Consider the following 20,249-nt stretch of genomic DNA (forward strand, 5'->3'; position numbering starts at 1 on the left):
TAATTTGCCGCTGGGAGTGAGAGCGCACTGTCCTCAAAAGAGGTCGGAAAGTGGGACCGGCAACGGTTAGTCGGTAACCAATAATTTGGAAAAAGAAAGTGCATGGAAATGGAGTGTGAGCGAGGAAGGCAAGTGGGAGAAATTCTATACATGCGCGAAGAGATAAAAATCCTTCAAATCGCATAGTAGGATCCATACTCATAATTTTATTTATAAGACACTTTCAACGTGTTTTATATAAATTAAAAAAAATATTAGACTATATTAACTCTTTATTAAAATATAACAACTCTCCAACTTTACTCTTAGTTATATATACACCTTAAAAAAATAAGTATATATACTACATTAAATAAAAGACAATATGGTATATTCATAATAAAAATTTAATAAAGTGACTTATGGATAAAAAAATCTTCTGTCTTTACCCTCTAAATAGTACCAGAGGAGTATCACTTTTATTTTCACACGCGCGTTCTCTTTTCTGCCTTTCAACTCTCCCTTTTTTTTTTATATTTAATTTTCTCCCTCTTTTTAATAAAACTTCGTCCACTCATTTTATCTCTCTGTTTTATTTTCTCACATACTCACACACTCTCCCTCCCTCTCTTTATTTTTAATTTTATTTATCTCTCATTTAAATAATAGTGCTGCTTTTTCAAATAAAAAAATTGTAAAATAATTATATGAAAATGGAAATTTTAAAACATGACCGATACATAATTTATATTTTACAACCTAAACTCTAAATTCTTTCTCAACTTTTTAAAATTCCCTTCTTTTTTATGGTTTATTTTATGTTGACATGTGAACATTATTTGACAAAAAAAAGGGACATGTGAAAATTATAAGCAGACTTTGATAAAGCGAGTCAAACTAAATAAAATATCCATTTAGGTCTTTTTTAACTTCAAATGACATACATTTGCTTGTAATAACTTGTGCTTATAAAAAGTATTTTTTGTTTTTCTTCATTTTTTTCAAAAAGTAATTCTCCTTGCACCGAAAAAGTGAATTTTTCATTAATATTCACGGATGATAGCTTATGTTTACAAAGGTATTTTATTTTTTCTTATTTTTTGATTAAATTGCTGAAACAATTATTTTAATAAGTATAAAATTTAAAATAATTTTCAAAAGATAATTTTTTTATTTTAAAATAATTAATTAAAAGTTTAGATCCAAAGCTCAGGGTGCAGACACCCAAACTGGTTCAGGAAAACCAGAGTACACTGGATTTTTCCAGATCCCCGTCAAGAGGGAAAAAATTCTTCCTAGATGTGGCGTTCAACCCCACCTCCATTGATGTGTCCTGTGGGATCGCGTTCTTTCCAAGCTAGTTTCATAGTATATACTGTTACTTGCAGGCTCACTTAGCTACCAATCAATCCATTGCTCCGTACAAAAGACTCAAGCATCTGCTTCATACTCCACCTTTCTTGTTCAGTCAACGAGCATCGTTGTATTCATGGCTCACCAAAACACCAGCATCATCTTCGCGATGATGATGATTCCCTGGATCCTCGAGTTGCGGAGGATCTTGACGAAATGCTTCCTGGTTCTGATTCTCAAGTCGTTACCAAGGAGCCTGCGAGAAATGAATGGCCTGAGGACTAATGAATTCATAAAGATATGGTTAAGGTGTTTATTATTTTTCTCTTCTTTATAAATTTATCATGATAGTATTTTAAAAAAGGAAACAACTTTTGCTTTTACCTATAAAGAAAAATTAATAATTTGTAAGTTTTTATAGTTTCACCTGATTTAAATTAAGTTTATATAGTTTTTTTTTTTTTATTATGTCCTTATAGCTGCGCTTGATTTTTAATCAGGTCTTTATAGTTTTTTTTTTTTTTTTTCATACCAGGTCCTTATAGTGGTCATATATCTTTTGCTTTATTATTTATTATTAATATTAATTATTCCAAACTAAGAAAATCAAATTCATTTTAATTTTTTAATTTGAATTACTTTTGAATTATTTTTCCATTTTTATTTGTTTATACTAATATTTGTACTACCTTATAATTAATAGTCATTATTTTATTTTTTTTATCTTCTAGCTCAAATTTATTCCCCTTAAAATTTTATTATTTTATAAATTGTTTATTTAATTAATAAGTGAACTGTTTTATTTGTAAGCCGTTATGTGTGATTTGCCATCATTGAAGCCCTCAAATCTGATTATTGTCACAAAAACCAAAGACACAACCAAGACCCGAAAGGCACACACGTAAAATGATAAACATTACTTTAAAGAGGAAGATTCCGCGAAAGACTCTCACCCCACTGACGAGAAAAACGCTCTCACCGCCCTGAAGAATCGAGAGAGGGGGAGAGAGAAAAGGCACTACGAGGTTCTTTCAACCTACTTCTCTCCTTTTCTTTAATATTACTTCTGATTCTATTTATACGATCTTATTTATAAATAATCTATAAAGAAGATCTTATAAATAGGATAGGAGGTAGTCGCGCATCCACCGCGTGTAACATAGGTTGATTCCTATTTCCTTTACCCAAAAAAAGAAAATGGATAAGTCGTAGTGATTCTACTTGCGTGTGGTTTTGGAACATGAAGGCAAAAGATCAACGGTTGTTCTCTCTATTTCCATCACTTTCAAAATAAGCAAAACTCAGATATTTAATTTTGTATGTTTGATATTTTTATCCAATTAAATTAGATCTAGAGGATTTTTTTTTTAACCATTAGATCAAGAGAATTTCAAAGTGCTAATAATAGTATTTGTTAAAGAATAAATAATCTATTAAAAAACCCGACATGCCATGAGGACACAATATAAGAACTAAATATCTAAGGCCTTTTCATTAAAAATCCATCGAAATCATCCATTTGAAATTTATAATAACTTATGTAATAAAGTATGTTAAATTTGAAGTTCTCTTAGTAATGAGATTAATATATTATTAGCGTTTTACGGTAATATTTTCATAGATCAAATCAACTTACATTGATTTCACTTTAAAAGCGACACAATATTATTTGAAATGAATACAAGTAATAATGTTCCAGCTTATCCTACTGATTTTTTCGCTTTTGCGGGCGTATTTGGATGCTCCAAACAACTTCTTCCCTCATTAACTGTCATATTGATTTCCGGGAAAAAAAAAGAGCAGAAAAAGATATTTAACGAAAAGGTAAACACTATTTGCACTAATGCTTCATTAAATCTCATTGTCTTTTCCTCTAAAATTCATAAAATAAAATTACAAAACAAGAATATAAAAACATGAAAATGAACTTAAGATCATGACTAATTCATTTTCACATGACATGATCGAGCACTAAAAAATGATAGAAGCAAAAAGACACAAAATAACGTAAAATCTGATTAATTAGTTAGCCGCCAATTATCATATTTGCAAATTATTCATAAAAAATCTACTGAAAAATGTATATTTTCAGAATTATATTGTTCAATAAAACATAATGTCTATTTGGAGAGTCAATATGTCGATGGTATCTACAAGCAAGTGACTTTATATATGATGATGAATTCATTTAGCAGTCACCTAAGTTTGAATAGTTTTGTACAGAAAGCCAGAGTTAAGTAAATTATAATGTTTTTGGGCCAGAAGTCAGTCAATGTAATTATATAATTTTGTTAGGTCTGGTTATTATATATCATTATCTTTCTAGCCTTTTAATTGATACATCCATCATTGACGAAGAAAAAGGATTTCATCCTACTCCCTCTGTTCCCACCTACAAGAGAAGCGACAATGAATTAATTAAGTTTATCAATAAATTAAACTTCTCATGTTTGTCTTAGTTACGTAATCGATTTGGTCCATCAATTTTGTCCCAACTTCCAAGACGAAGGGACAACGAAGGAGAACATAGAAGGCTTACCGGAGAAGGAGACGCACCATATATGACCTTGACGCAATGATTCCACTACTGCATAATTTTAATTAACAACTTTATTTATCCTTCAGAACGTAATGAAACTTTTGGAGGCGTAATTAAAGTTAGCTCGCAAACCCCACTCATCCCAAATCCATATCAACAAATTATTCGAATTGGACATCATACAAAATAAGAAGAGTAGAAGAAATTGGGTCTATATATTGTGTGTTTAGACTTAAATCTGTATAGTGTTCATGACAAAAAAAGAAAAATCAAAATGACAGGGGCTCTTAGGATATGAGACAAAGAACATAACATGAAGCAAGTGAATAGGTTCTTGCTTTTCATTAGGTATACTTAATTTTGGGAGAATTGCAATAAGGTCCCAAGGAAGTAAAATAATTACTAAAATAATCCGAATAACAATTTAAACAGCCTATAACAACAAGTTTCAGAGTAGGAAATGACACCTTCTAAAATTTATTTTGCAATTATTTTTCTTTCTTGAGACCTCATTGTAATTCTGCCATTAATTTTTTATTGATATCCTTTGAGTTTGGCAATATCATGAAAATATCATTCATCGTATTCTACTTTATCATATATCTAGTGGTCGTGTTAGATGGCGTTGCTAGGAAACGATTATTTCCTATTAAAGTGATACGTATGGGTGAAAGAGAGATTACTCTTTTTTTTTTAACCAGGAAAGAAAGATTACTTGAAATTATGATGATGCCTCTTATAATACTATCATATAAATTCCTAAATGGCTTTTAAACTAACTCCAGGGGATTAGATTGACCATAGAAAAAGGTGTATATAAGTAATCTTAGGATATCTAAAATATAAAATTGATGTAAGGACAAATCATCAAGAGATCAATTGTTTTGGACAGTTAACTGAGACATCACGGACACGTGGTCATGTTAAATCACTTTAATCTGAAGTAGGGAGGGGAGCATCTGTGAAAAAATAAATACATCAAGGTATGAGTGGGAGATATGGGGTTCTATGAAAGATCCACAAGTAAGGGATTTTGGTAAATAATATTTAATTATTTTTTAATTTATTACTTTTAAAAATTCAAATAATGATCCGTAGAGAAAAAAGTGGAAGAGGTTATTCTCTTTTGAAATAACTAAGCAAAAAGCTCCCCGGCAATTCAAGGCTAAGGGGATGTTTGGAATGTTTTGAAAAAAATACTTTAAACAAATACTTTTACATTAATCGAAATAAAATCTTTTTCACATATTTATTTAAAACTCTGTAAAATTAATTCTAAAATCATAATTTAGTTTTTACCCAAACATTCTCAAAACTGTATTATAAAGTTCATTTATATCTAGAAACTCATCTCTCCCTTTCTTTAATTAGTGGCGTATCCTCCACGGGTAGCATAAGGTGAGTCCTAGTGGTCCTTTTTTCACAAAAAAAAAAAAAAGGTAATTTGTCTGCCTGTCTTGTAAAATGCGAGTTTGAATAGTAAATACGATGGTTTTTTTTTTAAATCACCGTGAGTTAGTCCGTTAATAATCATGGTTAGATTAGTTGGACCAAAATAAATAATATTAAAAAATAATAATACGTGCACAACACACATCGTTATAAAGGGGAAGATTCCGTGAACGAGCTCGCCCCACCGCCCTGAAGAATCGAGAGAGGGGGAGGGAGAAAAGGCATTACGAGGTTCTTTACATCTAGAAACTCTTCTCTCCCCGCCTCCGGAGGTAGAAGAGATCCTCCAAGAAGATATAGTTGGAACTGAGTTTCCGCGTAGGATAGTAGTTTAGTTTTACTTGATTGTTCTGTTGTAACAGAAACAAACAAAAAAGAAACTCTTCTCTCCTTTTCCTTAATCTAGTCGTGTATCTACCGCGTCTGGCATAGGTTGAGTCCTACTGATTCTTCTTTCTTCTTTTTCAAAAAAGAACTGGACAAGTCACTTGCGTGTGGTCTTGGAAGATGAAGGCAAAACATCTTCCATCACTTTCAAATTAAACAAAACTTAGATATTTAATTCTATATGCTTAATATTTTTATGCAATTAAATTATGATCAAGAGAATTTCAAAGCGCTAATGATAGTACTTGTTAAAGAATAAATATTCTATTGAAAAATCCGACATGCCATGAGGAAACAATATAAGAACTAAATATGTATCTATGTCTTTTTAATTAAAGATCCGTCGAAATAATCCATTTGGAATTTATAATATGAAGTTATTTTATCTTTCTAATGATATGTCGTAATCTTATGAGCTCTAGTTTGTAACCTCGTGTGCCGGATAGTTTTTCACATTCAGAGTTCGATTTACATACAGATCAATATTTCTTCTTAAAGCCTCACATTCGAAACCGAGCATGTTCTTTTACACATAAAACACAAATTAAAAAATAAATCAATCTGGACTTCAACCTAAACTTTAAAGGTTGGAGGATCCAGTAAAAGAAAACAAACTGTGCAAAAGTACAACCAAGTGCCAAGACAACACGAAGCCAATCGGCAGAGACTTGGATCGATCATCAGTTAACCCGAGTTCGACACACATAATACAAACAAAGCTCAAGGATTACGAGCAGTATAAAAATACCATTACGTAAATTATATAGATATGTATCACATACTGGAACTGCATCCGTTTGCTTCAATCCAGCAAGTTTTCAGCGAGGGCAGTAAACAGTGGAGTTGGATTTCCGAGTAGAACTGATATTATAACGCTCAAACCTATCTTCGCCAGTTTGATCAGCCCACGAGTAAAAGATGATCTCGACGAGCGTCTTCTTGCCAAGGCCGAAGAACTTTTGGCTGATGTGATCGACCTTGAGCTTGCAGTCTCATGTATGGACAAGTTTCTTCCCCTCAGAGACGAAGAAGAACAAGAGGAACCAACATTGAAATAGCCACTTTTCCATTTTTCCAGAATCAATTTCTTCACACAATAGACATGGTAACAATAGTTTCCACAGGAAGACACGTAAGACCACCCTCTGAACGGCCTTTTGCTCTGTACTTTTAAATCCTTCTCCTTACATTCCACACACTTGGAGGGCATCTTGTCATTAAGAATCAGAGTCAGACTTTTAGAGGGATCAGACATGGTGCTCTTCAGGTTAATGCAACGAGGGTGCAAGTCAAGATTGTGTTTGCGATCATGATACACAAACCCCTTAACATCCCTCCCGCAAGCGTCGCAAAACCGGCGTTTCGGTCCGCCGCGAGGTTCCCAGAGAAACTTGAATCTGCAGTTACCCATCAACGGATGGGTTCTGGATGGATCCTTAGGGTGAGCCTTGAAACAGTCCTCGTGTAGGACAAAGGGACAACCCCTTTCACATCGGTACCTAGGGCCTAACCCCGGTTCTTTGCATCCACTGCAGTCAAATGAGTTTGGTTCGTCTCCTTCCAGCCTCACTGGGCGGTCATGCCGTGGGTGCTTCATTGTCTCTCCGAAATCACTTTCTATTTGATAATAAGCTTCTACGTTGGTACTTCCCGGTTCTTGATCAATGGGCTTATTATATAGATGGTGTTGCCTTCCTCTCACTTTTTACGCGGATCGGACGCGTCGCGAAAAAGCAGAGGATACAAGATGGAAAGGGATTTGGATATACATGAGGTGATGGGGGGGGGGGTGATAGAAATTAAGGGAGGGAAGAATAGTCAAAGTAAATTGATCAACTACAGATGATATCTAATTTTAAAACCAATCTCATTTTTTTTAAAAAAATTTTAAAAGTTTTTTAGTTATTATTTTCTCATCAATGTTTCATAATTGATAAATAATACATTGCTTACTTTAGATGCGATATGATATATATCATATAACGTGCGAAAAAAATGCGTGGAACATAAAAACATTGAAGCCTTCAAATCTGATCATTGTTACAAAAACCAAACACACCACCAATACCCGAAAGGCACACACGAAAAATGACAAACATTACTTATTTACTTCAAAGAGGAAGATTCCGCGAAAGACTCTCACCGCCCTAAAGAATCGAGAGAGGGGAAGAGAGAAAAGGCATTATGAGGTTCTTTACATCTAGAAACTCTTTTCTCCCTTTATTTAATCTAGTCGTGTATCGCGTATCCACCGAGTGTAGCATAAGTTGAGTCCTAGTGATCCTTCTTGTTTTTGTTTTGTTTTGGAACAGGAAGGCAAAAGATCAACCGTTGTTCTCTCTATTTCCATCACTTTCAAAATAAACAAAACTTAGATATTTAATTTCGTATTTCCATCATACCAAGCTAGTGGATCAAACTGGGATCTTTATGGTTGGGCTTCAAACGCGGTAACCATCCAATCCCAAAGCGATCCATTCAATATCTTCGATTAATAAGTTCTTTAGATGTAATAGTTAACGATAGTTTTTTCAAAAAATTTAAAAAATTACCCTTTTACAACTTCACCAACACGATTAAAAGTTAAATTAACAACTCTCACAGCACTATTAACAAAATCTTCATAGAAAAGTTGAAGTTTTTAATATCAGCTCTCTATGAAAGTTGTACAACAAAATTGTCCCATTTATTAAGCACTCACTATAACTACGAAAGTCATTAATATCATTACATGACTTGTTATTATTTTTGTTAATGACTTGTTATTAGAGTTGTTAATAATATTATAAGAGTTGTTAATATCATTACAAGACTTATTACATGACTTGTTAACCGAGTTATTAGGTTACTAAAGTTGTAAAAATACCTCTTTTTCAATTTTTCAAATAACCTGTTATTAAATGTCATATCAAACTTATTAACAACATTCCACAACTTGTTAACCACATTACTCAATTTATAAAAAGTCACATTTTAAATTTCCTAAAAACTAATTATTAACAATTATACTCAACTTTTTAATAACATTAAATAACTTCTTAGTCACATTATTGGATTTAAAATAAATCCTCAAAAAAAATAGTTACCGACCGCCAAAGACCGGAGCTCTAATGCCCAATGACCACAAAGCTCTAGCAAGGATATTTGGGTTGTTTTTTTGCCAAAAACAAAAGAATGATATTATTATTTCAGCCAATTTATATATCCCAATTTAGTCACCTATGTTTAAACTAAAACTGTGCTTATTTGGGTCACCATTTGAAGATTTCATCATTTAACTATCGTTTTTTTCATGTCTTGTTCCCTTCTTTTAATTGATAGCAAATGAAACAGAATAATTGTAAAGCTCAATAACATATAAACACATCAAAATAAGATATTGAAAAATACAAAACACTACCGAGTAAGTATACTATCGATCAACTAACTTATCGTGTAAACAAAACTATCCCCATATTTTCAGTTTTAAATTGTTCAATTAAAAATACTTTGAAGGACTTGAGACGACTAATTTTCACTGTCTCACCTAGCTGCATGAATTATGGCTTCACAGTTCACACAATTAAAAACAGATTTAAGTCTCTCAGAACGATCAATAAGTCAAAACTGCGCTGTGATCTGTATGATCCAGCAGGTGCTGATGCACATATCACAAACAACCTCGAGAGTCGAGAATCATAAATTCAAAGATCAAGTGTCCCGTTAGGGAAACAAGCTGTATTTATCTTTGCACATGGATATCCCATAAAAATGGCCACAATACCCACACTGTACCGTCAATAACCCAGAATGATTTGGATCAAGAAAGCAAAAGTAAGATGCTGGTTCGACTCGGGGATACATATGTAAATAAATAAAATAGTGACAGTCAATTGTCACACCCCAGAAATTTAGAGGTGACCGGTACAGAACATGAGAAAACTCACACTCCTTAAGTCTTAAAACAACTCATCAAACACTTGATATAATTATAGTATGATTTCTAATATTACAATTAATGTAATAACCTCCACAATGTATCTATCAATTCTAAATCATATATATTTTAAAAAAAACAACCATAAGGTTTTACATTAGTTTAGAAATCTTTCAAACAATGCTTCAACTCTTAGTGTATTAAACTCAGTGATAAGAAAGAGGAACAAGGTCAATTACACTATCTGAGGCCAAAAATAATTTATTGGTGAATAATATCCCGTTAATAAGGTAAGAGAAACAAATGTTGAAAAAATAAATTATGCATATTTAATTCTATGAAATAAATGATTCACTGTTGCTTCCAATTTCTGAGTAAACTGCTAAAATATAAAAGAAAATATATAAAGCAGTTTTGATATCCAAAACTAATTGAGTAACTCATTTATAAAACAAAATCACAAAATAGTGTGAAAACCTCTCTTCAGTTGAGGATTGTAACAGAACGAGCAACAAGCGTGGACACACATTCTATGAGGGCAAGTAACCATCAACCGTAGTCAAAACCACGAATACAAGCACGGGAACTGTGCCCACGAATGTCAAGCGAGCCCGGTGTTAACCATAGCTCACCAATACAAGTGCAGTCGAAGCCACGAATAAGAAGCGCGACCGAAGTCACGAACAACAAGCGCAGCCAAAGCCACAAATACAAGCGCGACCTAAGTCATGAATAATAAGTGAGCTTGAGCTTAATCCTAGCACGCCAAGGGCTGACAGTAATGCTGTTAGCAACCAGCATTTTGTAGCCAGCCCTCTCAAAAACATTTCCAAGCATACATGGGATCAGTTTACTGTTAACAAATAGAAAGGATCTTTTTCTAGTGATAAAATCTCAAAAGCAATACTTTATAACGAAAGATCCCAGCATGTGAGTTTTGAAATAACATCTCATAAACTTTTCTTTCGAAGTCCAGGTATGAATGTTAATCAAAAACAAAATATTGAGGAGGAAGTATTCTCAAATAAAGTATGTCTTCCAAGAGCTAATCCAATAAATAAAAAGGAAAATGATGAAAGTAAAAAAAATTTATGTGATAACCATTTGGTAAGAAAGTTGATAATCTAATTAAATTGGTAACAAGCAGTAAAAATCATTTGTGAAAAATATTATGGGACACTGTTCACTCACTTGTTACGCAACCAAAAGTATAACCTACTCCTACTAAACAGCTTCTGGCTCATATACACTCCTAATCTCCTAGTACCCGAACAAAATCATTATTTTTCCTCTTTATGAACCTATTGAATTCATAACGTTATTCACGTCATCCAGGTCTTAATTTCAATAATAAATAATTCTTACACCATAAGTGATTCAATGTTACCATTAACATGCCCAAGTAAGCAAAACCAAGTTCTTCATAATTTATAGAACATTTAATGATTCTCTCTCACTCAATCCATCAAACGCTTTATGGGCATTCAAAAATTAAATTATAAACAAATATCTTAATTCATGGACTGCCATTCATGTACTCCCTAGCATTAATATCAATATAGTCTCCTTTCTCAATCCAATTTCTTCACAAAGCTTATTTGAGTTCTTGATTTATCATCCAGCTTCATTCCATAACATCATAAAATTTCACTGCTTCCAACTTTATCTTTAAGCAAGATTTAAATGAAACTCCTTTGAAGACAATTGAAATTATGCTCCACCGTGAAAAGGCTATAAAAACATATACTCAAGTAGGCCTCTTTCATTTAAACATTCTATCAAATAATTTTAAGGGCATTCCAAGGCCAACACAAAGTAAATAACTTCTTTAAAATTTCCTACAAGAAAATCCCCCACTTTCTCTTTATTATTTTCACACAGCAAATGGGGAAAAAACAAAAGGAATGAATGACCAAAGCTTCAAATCACCTAGCACGCATCAACACAACTGGAAAAGAAGAAAGCTTTAACCATACCACGTCAGCGCACTTAGACAAGCAGGGATGAAGGCTGACGCTTTTAGCACACAACAGAGGAAGGAGGGAGACAGAAATTGAAGCAGTCAACAAGAGAGAAACATCAACAATCTGGGCAGGGCAGTAACAGAGGAGAAGAAAAAAATCAATGCTGAACAGGGGAGACAAAATAGTAAACGGAACCTTGAACGGCGGAGGAGTCGACAGCTGTGAACGCCGGTGATGACCAAGACAAATGAAGGTGAAGAACTGGAGCTGGACGACATCTGCAGTCCTTCTTTTTAGAGTCTCGAAACCTCCCTCTTCACTGCTCCTCCCTCTCGCTCCAACTGGGATCCCCCCTCCAAAAAAATCTCTGATGCTCCGCTCCTCTCCTCTTCCCCTTCTTATGTTATTTTTTCCAAAAGGAGCATGTAAGGAATTTAGAGAGAGTATAAGAAGTTAAAAACAAAATAAAACTCTCGTGATGATAAAACTGGGCTTGGACCATGTGCCCCATGATACCCAAAAAGCCTCCAATGCCAGCCATTTATTAACTTCTCTTCGTTACCAAATTATATTGTTAAGATTCCTTCCCCACATTCCCTCCTCTTTTCATGTTTTTAGTTGTCCATGATGCTGCTGTTTCTTGGGCTTTAGACAGTCGCCAAGCTGCAAAGTAATGTGAAAACCCTGCAAGAAATACCCAGCAATCAAATAGTCTAACACCTCACTGGGATATAAAATAATACCCCCTCCAACTCTTAATATTTAAGAGCTAAATAACTAATTTGAAATATTAAGAAAATTAGTTAAATTAGTTATTTGTAATAAATAAGTATTGTCTTTCTTAGAATACCTTTGCTAATAATGTATATTAGCTAAAACTATTATTTAATGAAACCTTTAATATATGTAACTATTATAAAGACTACTTTGACAAAAAAATAGATAAATTTAAGAGACAAAGTGGATTGAGATATTATATTTAGAATCAAATTGAATGTCAAACTAGCTATTATATTAAAGACCGGAGGCAGCATATTTATTTATAGGTCTTCCACGTGTTTGAACATATGTAGGGCTTGTTTGGATTGACTTATAAGTAGCTTTTCAAACGTGATTTACGGAATACGAGGTAAGCATGTGATGAGAGTTTTGTCTCGGCTTACGTGAACTTGCTTAAAAGCCCGTTTTGAACGGAGCTCCAAACAAGCCCGTAAAGTGTTCAATTCTAGAGATCAATTTAAAAGTATAATAAGTTAATCATTTCTCAGTAATGCAGTCTGGCATGGATCCGATACAAGAAGTTAGATGGTTTTTTGAAGTTTTGCCGCTCCATGATTTCAAGTGTGTACTTTTTGTAAAAGTAGAGAAGTTACCTGGGAAAACAAAATACATACAAGAGAGAATTCCCCTGCGACTTTCAGCTTCATGATTCCCCTTCAATTCTTTGTTTCTTCGGCTTTTTCACCTTTGCATTTTGCAGGGAAATTGGTTCCCCAACCGCAGCACTTGTTCCAGGATCAGCGATTCTCCTTCATTTTCTCTCTTCTTCTTTGCACTTCTGTATGGATTATGCCAGAGTAAAGCGCAAAAATATCCCCTTCGCAGTAATGTTATCAGTCTAAAGATGCGTTACAGTATAAAAAAAAAACTGTCGCTTTGGGGAACATCTTCCAAGTTCTTATCTAACCAATGAATGCTGCCTGTAGTATCTGGCGTCACGGATCCAAACAAATGAAGTATTTCCTCATCAAAGCAGCAGAGATGAATCATTGATGTGAGTAATATGATGAATAACTTGCCCGATGAAAACTTGGCACACTTAAAAGCTACATAACCATATGATCTAATAATTATAACTCAAGAAGTTAGAAAACAAATATAATGAACAATAGCAAATCATGTTACGAAGTTGCAATATCAGTAGATATATCAAATGAATAAGCGAGGGAATGCTCTGTCCTTTCACCCGGGAAAGCATCTTCAAGAAAACCTCCATGAGAAAAATATGAAAACACATAGGAATGCATGAAACCTAATTCTTACTTGTAACAAATCAACCAACGAGTGACCAAGGCTCCAGGAAATATTTGACAGACCAAACAAGTAAACAGCAGAACAAGATGAACAATAGCTTTTACACAACATGGAAAAAATGATAATCACTTGATTCCTGCACATCATATTATTTAGGATAAAGGTGCATTCAGCATCTAATTTTATTGCTCATGTGCATCTAATACCCTAATCTTATTTATGGTGTCCTAATCTTATTTTTCTGGTACATATAGCATCCCGATGTTATGTATATCAGTTTATATATATCCAACACCATAATCTTTGTTGTGCTGGATGCACTATAAATAATATCAATGTGCAAGATGTATTTTTACCCTATTATTTAGAACTCATTAAACTCCTTAAGTTCAACGGACATTCATTATGCTCTATTCAGGATGCCCAGCAAAGAGTGCCTAAAAAGCAATCAGAAAGGCTTGAACACAAATATCTAAAATCAAGACTGACAAAAAAATCAACTCCAATTATTTCAGTTATGATGATTTGCAAAACCTTCACTTTCTAATGAATATGTTTTTGCATATTATTATTTTTAAGTAATTTTGACAAGCTTTTTAAATCACAATTATTTGGATCTTATAATATGATAAAAGCTAGGTCAAATTGAAAGTTTAGGGGGGGGGGAAATAATAAATGGATGTTTATTGAAGACGATCAAATACATATTAAAAAGAGTAATTTAGTATTATTTTTAGAGTTTATTAACTAATTTGAATAGATTAAAAAAATTAGTTAAATTACTTATTTGCGTCTAAAATGTTCTCACTAATCATATATATCAGTTAAAATTATTATTTGATAAAAAAATTTTAACATATGCACTATGATAACGACTAGTTTTAAAAAAATATATAAAAAATAAAGATAATATGAATTTAAATTTAATATTTAAAATTAAATTAAAAATCAAACTGAAGAATAAAAACTAAAAGTAAAGTAAATTTGACACCTTCAATCCGGACATCCTACGATAAAGCTACGTCAAACATCACTAGCTACGGCGCCCCTACGACTTCTGTCAGCATCATGTCGGTCTCTACTCGAAAAATGAATTTGAGGGGACAAAATCAGACCGGGAAAATCACAAACAAGGACTGTGGAATTTGAATAACACAGATAAGAACCCGTAACAATAGGTTTTGTCAATAATAGTAGAAGTTTTGACAATAATTTTTGTGAATCGATCCTTTTCTATAGTTTTTCAAATTCTACAGTCTTTTTTTTGCAATTTTCCCAATCATACCTACTATTATTTTTGGGAAAATATAGATATTTATAATCTTAGATAAAATTTGTTAAAAATAAATAAACTTTTGGTATTTAAAAATTATAAGAATTTCTTCTTTCTTCTAGAGTAGAGACCATAATTTTAGTTGTGAACATTAATTTATGTAATTATATACTTTCTATAAAATTTATTTTCATAAGTAATGTGAAAAAATTATACGGGGACACAGATGGAATTTTATACGGGGAAAAATGGAATTTTGTTGAGCGGGGTGATATTTTTAATTTGGTGAGAAGAAGGCAGCATAAAAAGACAAAAGGAGAAAAAGAGGGCATTGGGGCAAGACTTCGGGAGTATTTGGATAGAAATCAAATTATGGTTTGAAAAATACTTTTACAATTTACGAAATAAATATGTGAAGGAGTTTGTCTTGTTTTGTGAAAAAGTACTTTTTAAAAACACTTTTAGATGATAAAAGTGTGAGAGATTATGTAAACCAATTAGATTTATAATTTAAAATTGGTCAACACATTTTTGCCACAAACACATATCAACACATTTAGTCAAGTGTTATTAACTAACAAAATTAATCAAATTTTAATATCTGTTTTAATTAAATTACTTGAATTTTTGGCCTAATATGGTAAAAAAATAAACAAATAATTAATTTTCAAAAAGAGAAAATAAAATTAAAAAAACTCTTAAATTCTTCAAAAGAATTTTAGTCGATATTAAGGATTTAGTACAATGAATGGTAGATTAGTGAATAAAATTTATTTAAGTATATTTTCAGAATACTCTTAATAGAGTTAAGTGCAGATCCATGTAATTAGGATAAAAAGCAAGGAAGATTAGAGTAATTTACTCATTTACTTATTATATAAGCTTCCCATTACGTTTGAACTTTCCTGATGTACTCCCTTATGAAGATGGAGATTCAGACGTGCACACGCAAGGAAAAAAAGTATTTATAAAATGCGTAAAAATATCCATATATTAATTATAAAAAATATTTTCATAAGAATAATATTTAAAGGTATTCTAGTATTAAACTTTTCTTAACATTAACAGTCATTTGCAATTTTTTTTTTCATAAGCGTTGACTACATTTTAATAAGTATTAATAACTTTTATCTAGCAAGTAACAAAGCCACTTTTTAAGGCTATTCACAACTTTTGTATAAATATTAATTATATTTATAATGTTAGATAAAATTTATTAAAATTGGAGAATCTTATGGTATTAAACAAAAACTAGCATTTACCCTGCGGGATGCATTAACATCACTAAAATCAATAATCATAAGCAAATTTAAAGCAACGCCAGCAAAATCAGTAATTCTAAATAAATGTAAATCAACTCTATCAAAACAAAATTGCATATAATTTATCTACAATTAATAATATCTAAATTATTGTAGGAGCGACTATATGGAAGTGAACTATTTTGAATTATAAATTTTGATTCAACTCTAACATTGTTTTATGGCTAGAGCTGGAATTAAAATTTACAAGAGCAGCATACAAACAATTAGTGGTTTATCTTTTATCATTGAGAAAAATAAACACGAAAGCCCTCAACCCCAAAAAAAGATTTCCCGTAATATGAACCTTCAATAAAGTTAGGCTAACATTAGTAAGAGGATAATTAGTGAGACACAACACTTCTGATTGTAAACAACGCTGGCAACAATAAATAGAGAAGGAAAACAACAAACATAAAAATACTGATATAATAATAGAGTGAGAGCCAACCTTGATCTCTATTCACAAAAGCAAATTGAATCACTCGAACTTGTTTTTCCATGTAAATTTAAGGCTCAGTTCATATCTTCACAACGCAATATCCAAGCAAAACACACCTTCTTCTATTCACGTTATCACAAATCAGCTCTATTACTTCCCCATGAAAACATGATCTGGACCATAACACTCAAGTAACTTATTACGCCATTCAGTCTTTTAACATATTTGGTGCAAGGATTCCAAAAGGCTAATGTTATATAATACTATCTTAATACTTAGGGCAATAGAATGACATGTCAGTTTGTGTTTCTAAACCTACTGATGCCTCCACATCATTTGAAACACAACGATCACAATTTTGAATTTATGAACCACCACAGCTTTGACAGAGTTGGAATGAGTTGGCAGGCCAAGATCTCACTCAAGATTGGGGATCATTTTCTGGACTTCCTATTAAATTTTATGATCCTTGATGTAACTACATACCAAATGTAAATCTCCAGTCCTGCTGCAAATTTGTATAAACATGAAATAAGGAGCTAAATGATATTAGACATATATATCAAATAATCAAGAAACCCAACAGCTACCCATAAAAACATGAAGAGGAATGACCACAAAGCTTAGCACATTAACATACATAATTTCCCCCTCTAAAGTTCATGGAGAAAAGGCTCATTGTACGACCACCAACCTATTAGGAATGCTCAAATTTATTCACCAACTTAGGAGGGATTTAAAACTTAAATTTAGAGGGGTAAAACAACATTCAAACACCACAATTAATGCAACCATTATTCACCAAGTATATCTTAGGAAATATAAACATGGGTGAGATATGATATTATGTTTTAGATTTAATAGAGTAACAATACACAAAGAGTTCACAACCAAGAAAAAAACAAATGAGTACAAGTTAAATTCATATAAGTCCTTTTTTAATGAAACATAATTCATGTAAGTTAACCAAGAATTGCACCATTTTTTGTGCATAATTTTTCAGAAACATAAAAGGTTGCTAGTCTAGAGCAGTTTTTACCAGTGTAAAAACCACTTCATTGTTCAGCTTCCTTGTTCTTTATTCAACGGCAAAGCTGCTGAGTTGGTAGAGTGCAATTCGCAAAAAATAAAAAGGTCAATAACCAACTTTAAGGAACACATGAATCAAAAAATAATGGTGCGCATTTACCAAACACAAATTAAAATTAGTTTTAGCAAGTTTTTCACTCGATGTAGCTGTGGCAAGCCTGACTGCCATCTTATTTTAGATTCAAATCCAACCACAAACAGAACATTAAAATTGAACCGATGATACACAAGGGGATGCGGATGAGAAACAAAGATCTCGTGGGCCAGCAATCATTCAGCTTCAGGTAGAAGCAAAAAGCAACAAAATATGCATCCATCAAAATAATCTTCATCTTCATTCACTTGGGACTCCTTTTCATTGACAGCAAATTATTACATTCACTCAATAATCTTTTATTCCCAAATATCAAAGATTAAAAATTATTGCACCATATATATTAGTCAAGCGGAAAAACAGAATAGAGAGGATATACCAAAAGGGGGGAAAAAAAAGCACCACCCACGCAAAAATTTCTCACATGTATTTTAACAAACACCCATCAAGCAGACATATTCTAGAGCAAGCTATATTCTCCCTCCCCCCCAAAAAAATTTTAATCTAGAAGAACCAAGCATAGGACAGCATAAAAATTAAGTTAGCTGAACATAGCAAAGTGAGAATAGCAATTTAACAACAGAAGAACTAAACCCATAAGAATCAAGCAGAAGATTTGTGTGTAGAGCATTGGTCGTGGCCTTGTTCGTCTGCGTCAAATCTCGCCATATTTGATTCTCACATAGAGGGACTTCAACTTCTCTTCCAGAGTCCAGTTCAATTTCCCAATCTTGGCTGTCTCTTCTCCCTTCATCCTCAACCTCTTCATCATCGCCACTTCAATTGCCTCTAAAATCCTCTTCGCTTGCCTTTTCTGCTTCTCATCTAAGACCACCCTCACGTTTTCCATCTATAACTGATTCCACAAGAAGAGACAATAAAGCAATAGTGAGAGAGAAAGACGTGAAGAGAAGCCTAGGGAGAGCGGATATGCACAACTGATGTGTAAGAAGGAAAGAGATCTCTCTCTTAATCCTAATTCTTGGCCTCTTCTATAAAGGAGCTAGGCACAGCCACCAATTCTCCTCTTTTCCAGCGATGTGAGGTAGAAGGTTTTATGCGAAATCCTTTCCCATCTATATAGAAAATATTACCCATGTAGAAAATTTCCTCCCTTCTTCCCTTCTTTCTTCTCAGGTTTGGTGAAGAAAAGAAGAAAATAAGGGGGAAAGGAAACAAACAGAATTTGAATTTTAAATTTAAAGTGGAAAAATGTTAAAAATGGGTAGGTGTAGACATGTAATGAGTGTACAAGAAAGTAGCAGCCTGACACACAAGCGAAGTAAAAAGAAAGGAAGCCGAAACACTCTTCACGGAAGCCGAAAATATGACAGATGTAAATAATATTTGCACTTTCTTAGCCAGCAGGAGAGAGAAAATTAAAAATGAAAAAAGTTCATCCCACGGATCTATGCAACCTCATGACAAAAGAACTTGGAGCCCCATGCATGAGCTGGTACTGTTGACATAGCTGTTACTGTTCTCTGTTCATAGCACAGTAAAATAAGAAAATGGCTCAACTTGACTTTGATTTTTATTTATTGTATATATAGATTAAAGAATTCCTTGTTGCATAGAGACCATAATTTTAGTTTGGAAATTTAATTTATTTTATTATATACTTTTTTTATAAAATTTATTTTCATAATTAATGTCAAAAAATTGTAGGTTTAAATATATATGATTAAGTCACCCCAAAAAATGTTTATGTTTGAGACTTTAAAATGGTAAATAGGGCAAATGGAATTTCACATGGGGACACAAATGGAATTTTTTGGGCGGCTGGGGGAGGTGAAGTGATTTTTACTTTTTAGGGATTTGCCAGGGTCGTGTGATTGGATCAGAGTTGGAGCGCACTGTCTTCAGAAGAGGCCAATAAGCGAGACGCGTAACGCCGACCAATAATTTGGATAAGGAAAAAGAGAGTGGAGGGAAATGGCGAGCAATGGAAGCAGAGAGATCTTTCAAGCATAAAAGCCTATAATTTTTGGGGTGAAAATCAGAAAAATCAGATTGGGTGGTCGTCATTCAAAATATATTAACCACCATTTTATTTTACACGGAAACTTCTTCCCTATTTTAAAAATGTACGTGAGTATCTCTTAAATTTAAAATGAGTTATACAAATCTCTTTTTTATAATTTAGAATTTATTTTCATTTACCTAAACTGTTAATTGACCATTAAATTTGACTCTTAAATTTTTGTTTTGAGCAAAATATTCTTATTTAACACAAGAATTATTTAAACATTTTCAAAAATAATTTTTACATAACTTAAAAATTCTCAAATGCATGTATTTTCAAACTTTCTGATATGTTATAATATTTATTATTCTTGATTATGTCATCAAAATTTTATGATTTTAATTTTTCATTACATTTTTCTAATAATGGCTAAAAAATATTTTTTAAACTCGTATTTTTT

This window comes from Neltuma alba, unplaced genomic scaffold (genome assembly GCF_004799145.2).
Source record: "Neltuma alba isolate B1F8T4 unplaced genomic scaffold, ASM479914v2 tig00002902_pilon, whole genome shotgun sequence".
NCBI lineage: Eukaryota > Viridiplantae > Streptophyta > Magnoliopsida > Fabales > Fabaceae > Neltuma > Neltuma alba.